An 8,892-nucleotide genomic window follows, 5' to 3' on the forward strand; every position below is an offset into this window, starting at 1 on the left:
AATTGCGCTCTTTGGTTTCCCATCCTTGAGGCTTGCTATCGCATCATGTGCTACTTGTGTAATGTTTTAACTTATGTTGTTTTTTTGTTAGGTCATTATGAGAGATGTGAAGCAAAGTACACTTCTCAAATTTGGGAGTGTCACACGAACACTAAAACGGCAACGTGCTATTGAGGGTACACAAGACATGGCATGTGAGGACAATGGGACGGATGAAGAGTTGGAAGAAAATGAAGAGCCCGATTCTTCATCTACAAAAATTGAAAGAAGGGCACTTTGGCAAGATGAATGGTTGCATAAGTTCAAGTGGCTCATATATGACAATGAGAAGGTGAGACTCTTTTGTAGTTTTTGCTTGGATTACCCACATTCTAAGAGTGCTTATGCCAAGAAAGGATCCAAAAACTTTAAAACTAGCAATCTCAAATCACATGCATGTACGCAATGCCATCATGATGCACGTGATGCAAAGCTCTTTGGTAAGAGGGCATTGAACGAAGGTTTGAAAAAGATGCATGTTACACAAGAAGATGCTTTGCTAAATTTGTTTAAAGCGGACTTTTTTATTGGAAAGAACAATTTGTCTTTTTCCTTGTACCCATCCTTGCTTGAGCTAATGAGAGACATGGGGGTGCAATCCATGACCTCTCTTTACAATGATGATAAAGCATTCTCCGAAATCATTTATTGTATAGCACAGGCCATAAGGGAGGAGACTTTAGCAAAAGTGAGAACAAGTCCTTGGTTTGGCTTGTTAGTAGATGAATCTACTGACATTTCTTTGCATCACCACATGATTGTATACTTTTCCTATTTAGACCAAGGATGTGTGCCTTGTACTTCCTTTTATGGAATGGTGCGTACACATGATATCACTGCTAAAGGCATTTATGCTGCTCTTATGCATGAGATAACAAATGCCAAAATAGACACTAGTAGGTTAATTGCCTTTGGTTCATATGGGTGTTCAACCATTGTAGGCCGCAAGAAAGGTGTAGCAACCCTCTTGAAGATATTTAACCCTAGGTTGACTGCTATTCATTGTGTTGCGCACCGCACAAACCTAGCTACTTCAGATACTTCAAAGAAATTCCTTTATGCTAAGCAAATTGACCAATTAATAAATGGAATTGCCAATCACTTTCCAAGCAGTTCCAATAGAATGGAGAATTTGAAAGAAATTCAAGAGGAGCTTGACTGTGAGGCAGTGAAGATGCAACGGATTTTTGAGATCCGATGGTTAAGTAGACATGCTTGTGTAGCCAAGATATGTAGATCTTTGGATGCTTTGCTCGTCATCCTATCACAGGAAAGGCAAGATTTGTATGGCATGCTAAGTAACTTTGAATGTATATATGCTTTGCATTTTCTTGCTGACATTCTAGGAAAGATTAGTGACTTGAGTAGACGTTGCCAAAAGGACTATGTTGATGTCACTTCAATACATGGGATTGTCCAAAGCACTATATTATGCATTAGAGATGAATATTTAGAGGAACGAAATGTTGACCTCAATGCATCTCAAAAAGGTGTGGGAGACTATCCTATCATGCCAGACTATTGATCAGAAAATGGATTTTTGCATGCCTTGCGTTCTTCATTACGAGGTGATATGTTTTTCAGTCAAAAAATTGTCCGTGATGTTGAGGGAGGTGATTTGGTGCGTGCATTGGAATTTCAATCCAAATATGCACAAAAGTTGTGTGAATGCTTAGAGAAAAGATTTGTGGATAATTCTATCATGAGATGTATAAAAAATTTGGTTCCTTCACAACATCCAATGCATGAGAAGTTGCTAAAGGATTTTGGAATTATGGAATGCTCTGAAATTGCATCTTTCTATGGGGAAGAGAAGATTGTAAAGGGGAAGAGGTTTACTCCTCTTATTGATGGAAATGCGTTTAAAGATGAATTTAGAAAATTTAAACGTCAAGCTACAATTGATTTTGCCAAAATGGGCCTTTGTGATGTTGCTTCTTTGCTCGCGAACAATGACAGTTGGAAAGATATGTACCCAAATGTGTTGAAGATTGCTCAAATTGCCTTGGTTCAATGTTGTAGTACTGCTGTATGTGAGCGTGGCTTTAGTAGTCGAACAAAGATCAAGAGCAAGTGGCGCAACAGAATGGAAATAGAGAGTTTGGATGCACTATTAACCATTTCTATTGAAGGTGATGATGTGACAGATTTCTCTCATGCAATGGAGTTGTGGAAAAATCTTGCAAATCGCCATCTTTTTGCTCCTCATGGAATTGAAAAAATTGATGTATGAACTTGTGGATGGAATTATAACCCAATGCTTCCTTTTTGCTTCTACCTTGAGACTAATTATCTACCGTCTTGCTCCATGATTCTCAGTATGACTCTATTGCTTTGAGGCAATTTTGTGCACATAGCCACCGTTTTGCTCCCCATAGAATGGAAAAATTTGATGTATGAACTTGCGGATAGAGCTAGCTAATGCTCTCTTTTGCTTCTACCTTTCCACTAGCACATTGTAGCCTTGACACATGAATTATGAGCCCTCTTGCTCCATGTTTCTTAGTATGACTTTATAGCTTTGAGGCGGTTTTTTGGCTTCAATGTTTTGTTGGGGCTCTTTTTGTTGCCACAATGATGTTTTACTTCACTTGAATGAAAATATCTTTTTTCTATCATCTCTTGTGTGGATCTTACATACCCACCTCTAATGGATGATCTATATCTTGATCTCATTGTATTTAGAGTGTTGGAGCCTTTAAATTTTGTCAATAATTTGTTCAAACAATTTCTAGATGTAAAGTCAAGTGACTCAATAGTGAATGGCCTTAGGATTGTAATACTCTTATGCTAAAAACAATCTTGATGCATTGTTGAAGGGAAATATGCCGGGTCAAAAAGCATACAAAGGGAAAAATTCTACTTTTAACCAAGGTAAAAGGGTAGTAGCCGGTTGAAATTCCTACATGCCGCTTGGAAACTTTAGTAAGAGGAAAATGAGCCTTTTCCAATTGAGAAATTTCCCGAACACTGGGGTAAGTGTATCCAAAAAGTCAGCAAACACCCTAGAGGTATAGTATATCAAAAGTTTATAGGAAATCTATGTACAATGTGAAATGATTGAAAGTCTCTAGTCTCCAAGGGGCAAGTACTAGACAATATAATCTTTCTCCTTTTGTTTTTTGGAAAAATCAGAAATGAACTATAATACCTCCTCAATAGATATCTTGAGGAGGAATCCATCTTGGTTATCCATGTTAGTAGGTGTCCCCAATTTTGCAAGCTGGTGTCGTTAACAGGAATCAAGCAAGATACCTCGACTTTGAGGGTGAGGTGAGAGAAAAGAGAAGGAAAAGGTGAGGTGATGGCCAGCTGGCAAGGATCGAGGATCAAGGTGCCATGCGTCAAGAGCGATAGAAAGAGAGAGAGAGAGGAAGATTTCATTGTGCATGGGCGGCAAATCACGTCGAGTCATCCGTCGAGAGAGGCAGGAGATAGTTTTTGGGGAGCGGCTGAAGCAGGGGAGATTGAGCCCCGTCTGCGAGAGCCAAAGAAGATCGGGGTTTGTGTGTGTGTGTGTGTGTGTGTGTGTGTGCGCGCGCGTGCGCACGCGCGTGCGTAGGGCACAGGCTGAGCATAAACGCATTATGCATGGAATCAATACCCGGGGTTTGCGATGACGAGGAAGTAGTCGGAGAGAGAGTTCCATGCCTGTGCGGGCGAAGCATGCGCGGGCGTAGAGAGCAAACCGATGGCCAAGCACGCGGGGGAAGAGAGAGAACAAAGACAGAAGAGAGAGAGAGAGAGAGAGAGAGAGAGAGAGGGATTGATTTAGGTATTTTTGTTTGGGGGGAGGGATCTCGTAAGATTCCGCTTAATAAGCATGTTAGTAGTAGTGGACAAAGGTAGGTCCCCCATAGTTCAATTATTCCAAAGATACCCACTTTGCTAAATTATTTAAAGAAACCATTAAAGTCGGCTCGCACCAACTTGCGAAGCATTAGTCTTCTCAACCAAATCCATATTTGAAGTATGTAGGACAGTAAACAAAGCACCAACCCTCACTCATAGATTGCAAACAATAATATGCAGAGCAAGGCTAAGTGAGGGATAAGAGTGTTCCTCACCAGGTGTTAACCAGGTTGTAGGAGGAAGTATACACAGCAAACCTCGAGCAATGAATCCCTCCAAATATGCTTACAAAATCGGCCCAAATTCCAAGCCAGCTTCAGAAGCATACGGAGGAGCATTAGCACGCCATCTCTTTGAAGATACAAGGAGGAGAGAGAGTGGGGGAAACAATCGATCAAGCGAGTATGCAGCAGTAGGCGGGTAGTAGTAGTCGAGAGGTTTGCAGGCCTCTAGAGCATCAATACTCAGGAGGAGGAAGAATTAAAGCCACAGTAGATAATTATTCAAGGGCATAGGGATAAGAGATACAAGCAGGACGCAAGGTCATTCAACTGCATAGTATGCATGCAGGAGCTCCAATGCAAGAATACCATCACGCTCGAAAGGAGAGAGGAATAAAGTTTGTGTACCCAAATTAAAAAGTGGGTGGGGGGTAACTATCCTTTTACCCTATGGGTTTAAGGTAGAGCTCCCACCTAGTAAGCATCATCCCATTAGGGGAGTGAGTTTTGAAAAGTAAGAAAGGTAGGATTTTTTTGTATTTTTTAAGGCAAAAATAGTATAGGGAGAAGGTCATGCTATAGGAGATGCATGGTTTAGGGCACCTTTTTTAAAATTTAAGCCTCAAGTGGGTGGCAATCCAAAGAGAAATGGTCAAGTCAAAGTGATATTGTTATAGAATCATAAGAGGGATATATTACGTAACAATTAAATGAATTATCGGGGAAATTCTCCATTTAGTAAACCACAAAAAAAGTGACGTGTGTGTGTGTGTGTGTGTGTGTGTGTGTGTGTGTGTGTGTGTGAGAGAGAGAGAGAGAGAGAGAGAGAGCATACTACATTAGGATGACATGAGATAAATTATTCCTCTAGTGGGCATGCATTGATTAGATGAGCTAGCTAGCTAGATTTATGTAATACACGTGCTAGTCAAGGCACAACACTAGTGTCAGTGTTGTACTTGTTTGGTCAAGGCGATGGCTAATCTATTGTGTTCAAACAACGTGCAATAAACTCAGTGGTTGGTATGGAGGCAACCACTACCGAAGACCAACCGGTGAGAGGCACTCTTATTAGTGCAATTCAGGTAGGGCAAAGAATGTAGTGTATTACAATGTTTTATTTTGGGCAATGTAGTTGTTTGGTTTGGAAATTACATGTTGCCATTACCCAATTGTGTATCAATGAGTATCATCTAACAAAATGTTCCCAAATCCTAATATTGCATCCTCTTTTTTGTATTTTTGACTATTTATCTAGCAGCCAATGGATCCCTTCTTTTTTTTGGGACATCATGAATTATGTATATTGGGGATTTGTCCTCCCTGTGCCATGAACTATATTTTCTATCTCTATCTCACCTTCTTTTGTTGCAAATGGACTGAGGGATAAGCCTTTCAACAATATGCTTCAAGCATATTATGTAAAACTGCTTTCATCTTAACCTTTTCTAATCATAACATATCTATTACCAGGACAGACAATTGCAAACTAAAAATAAGGACAGACAACTACGTGGCCTTTTCATGGCTTGGAAAAGTCGCTTGCGTCATGAAGACATTAAATCCTATGAGTTGCACGATGGCCGGCACTTACAAAGCTCCCTCATTGTGTAAACCAGTATAAAGGAAAGCATGATAAAAAAGGTCATCATTAAACCTTTACTCTATTACTTTAACCATGCTAACTAGGTGCCCCACATGTTGGGGGGTAATCGTTAGATTTCATGTGAAGTGATTTGATATGAGTTAATGCTCACACATGCACATGCATGCACGAGAAAGGAAGGGGGTGGGGGGTCAGTTGAGGAAGAGGGGGGTAACTCCAAAACAGTATCTCCCTCCTGCGTGGGCATCCCCCTAGGTGCATCTCGTTGGTTGGGAGGCCTCATGATTTCATCACTTGTTTGTTAATGTTCACTTTGGAATTTTTTCAATAGTTTAAATTGAAATTCACAAGCAATTTCCACTGCCATCTCAATTCAAACAAATATAGAGAGGACCAATCGCACAAGTAGCCTTTTTAGGCCTTGGATAATCACACCTTATTGAGCTCAAATACCTTAATGGTGATGTTGCATGAGTCTAACAACCATCAATCGATAACACACTAAGTTGACTTTGGAGGCCCAACATACAATATCACCCCCAAGGCATCTTCAAGATCACTAATGTACTTGCCCAACACACCAAATTTCTCCCTTTGAAGGCAATATACCAACAAGTTGTAATGGCAAGATGCCACCTCCTTCTCGCAGCATGAAGAATAGTGTATCCAATGGGAGTGATTGTGGAATCCCAAGAGATGCAAGTGCGAGTGGAAGCGAGGGCTGGCTAGACTTTTAGTATTGCTTTTGGTTGTAAGGGGTGAACACAAAGGTTTAATCAAGTAAGAAACCATAGTTTTTTGTGAAAATAACAATGACAGTCGCAAAAGCTACATTTAGCGACCTTGGTGTTAGCTCTATGACCTACCTCTCTCTCTCTCTCTCTCTCTCTCTCTCTCTCTCTCTCAACTTTGTGCTAGATTAGCAATCTCAATTTCCTCTTTAGTAGCAGATCTTGAGTTCACAACCCATCTAATAGAGCTCAAGGCCTCTTGTGATTGTTCCTACGATGTTAAAGACTTATCTTGTTCCTTTCTTCGTCCTCCTCTCTCTCTCTCTCTCTCTCTCTCTCTCTCTCTCTCTCTCTCTCTCCACAAACAAAAGATTATCCTTCATAATAGTTGATTCATTTGAGGGATACAAAATGTTATGTATGTGAAGATTGCATTATTAAGCATGTGAGGATAGGAATAAGAAAAACAAGGTCTCTCATGAAGAAAGCATGCACAAGCAAGAGGCAAGTCCCTCGACCAAATAACACGTGATCTATGAAGTCGAGTTACAATTGAAAGTATGCTTTTGAAATTGCAATGGATGCCCTTGGAATGTGGGGATTGGCCCATAGATGAACTAACAAGCAAAGCCGATGTTGTACTTCTTATTGAAACTTGGGAGCATGAAGCATAAAGGATTAACAAGTTGGAGAATTACAATGTACATTCATTAATGTGGTTAAAGAATCTCAAGCAACAAAGAGGCAAGGAGGGGTAGCGTGTATAATTAAGAAAGTATTGCAAAATTTTAAATCAATTGTGAAAGATGACAAGCACAAACATTATGTACGACTGAAAATTATCACACCAAAAGGAGCACCGATTTTTGTAGCCGTTTGCTATATTACTCATCATGATTCCACCTTTCATGCTTGCATGGATAAAGATCACCAATTTGTTGATTTAGAGTACATTGCTTATTTTCACTACTAGGACACTTTGTTACTAGGGACACTTTTTTGCATCACATAAACGACAAAATTAACGTTATTATAGGACTGCCGCATAACAACGCTCATAGCAACACTTAAGCGTCGTGTAAGCGACACAATATCGTGTCGCTTATACGATGCAAGTCATTGCTTAAGCGACTCTCTCTCTCTCTCTCTCTCACACACACACACACACACACACACACACACGGCTCTCTCTCTCTCTCACACACACTATGGAAACTAGATGGAAACCTTTCAAGAAAGTTATTTGTTCTTGTGTCGAAGAATGGTTTTCCATAAAGCATGTCCATGATATCAATGTAGATCAAACAAAAGGTGGTTTAATAAAAAAAATTCAAGATGCTCAAAAGTCCTCAATAAAACTAGATGCAAATATGGACAAAGATGACTATCAAAGTCATTTGCACGTATATACAAGGCATTGATTCAAAATAAAAGAAAGACATGGAAAGTCGAGCATCAGTTTTTTCAAGTCCAAGAAAAGACAGATGCATGTGGATGATTTTGGAGGAAACTTAAAGAGCAAGCCGGTTGAGAGTTTTGGTAACTTGAGTCTTATGGATATGTACACACATTGTACTCAACTATATGAGGAATCAAATGTTAAAGGTGCCATTTTATGTTTCACTCTCAAGTATGCCCTTCATTTTTACTATTGAGGGTGTGTGCAATGGGCTCAAAAAGTTGTCCACTCAAAAAGCGAGAGATCTTCAAGGTAACAAGCTGGTAATGATTATATAGATGAAAAATTTTACGCATGATTGGATGTGTGACATCTTCAATCTTGCACTTCAACATGGTATGCCTTGTGATTAGAGCACTAATTGGATCAATACATTGCATAGATGAGGAGATACAAAGAATGTAAATAGCTACTTGAATATAATGATTGCATCTCTTATGGAAATTTGTTTCAGTATATAATGGAGATAAAATTGAGTGATTGGGTTGAAAAGAATGACAAACGTGTAAAAGGACAAGCGGGGTTTCATAGACCCTATAGCACCATTAGCCATCTTGTCACTCTTCGTATTCTCATGAAAGAAAGTTCGCAAAAAGGCAAGTGATTGTATTGTTGCTTTGTGGACCTCAAGAAGAGTTGAGGTTTTCAATGAGACTTTTTTATAAATGCCTTCTCTCTCTCTCTCTCTCTCTCTCTCTCTCTCTCTCATATCTATATATATATATATATATATATATATATATATATATATATATATATATATATATATATATATATATATATATACATATATATATATATATATTATGTATGAATGTATGTATGTATGTATATATATATACACACACAAACACATACATACATACATAATATATATATCTCACCCACTCTCTCTCCCTCTTTATCTCTCCCCTTGTCTCTCTCCCCCTTTATCTCAAACAACGAAGGGAGCAAGGAAGGATAGCATGTATGGAAAAAAATTAT

The 8,892-nt window shown here is 39.2% G+C and overlaps 1 pseudogene; it reads left to right on the forward strand.

The window, feature by feature from the left end:
- The first annotated feature begins 1,162 nt into the window (after positions 1-1,162).
- LOC147430840 (uncharacterized) lies at positions 1,163-2,135 on the forward strand (annotated as a pseudogene).
- Positions 2,136-8,892: the final 6,757 nt, after the last annotated feature.

Source organism: Adiantum capillus-veneris, chromosome 21 (genome assembly GCF_014529385.1).
Source record: "Adiantum capillus-veneris isolate H3 chromosome 21, ASM1452938v2, whole genome shotgun sequence".
In the NCBI taxonomy this organism is placed as follows: Eukaryota; Viridiplantae; Streptophyta; class Polypodiopsida; order Polypodiales; family Pteridaceae; genus Adiantum; species Adiantum capillus-veneris.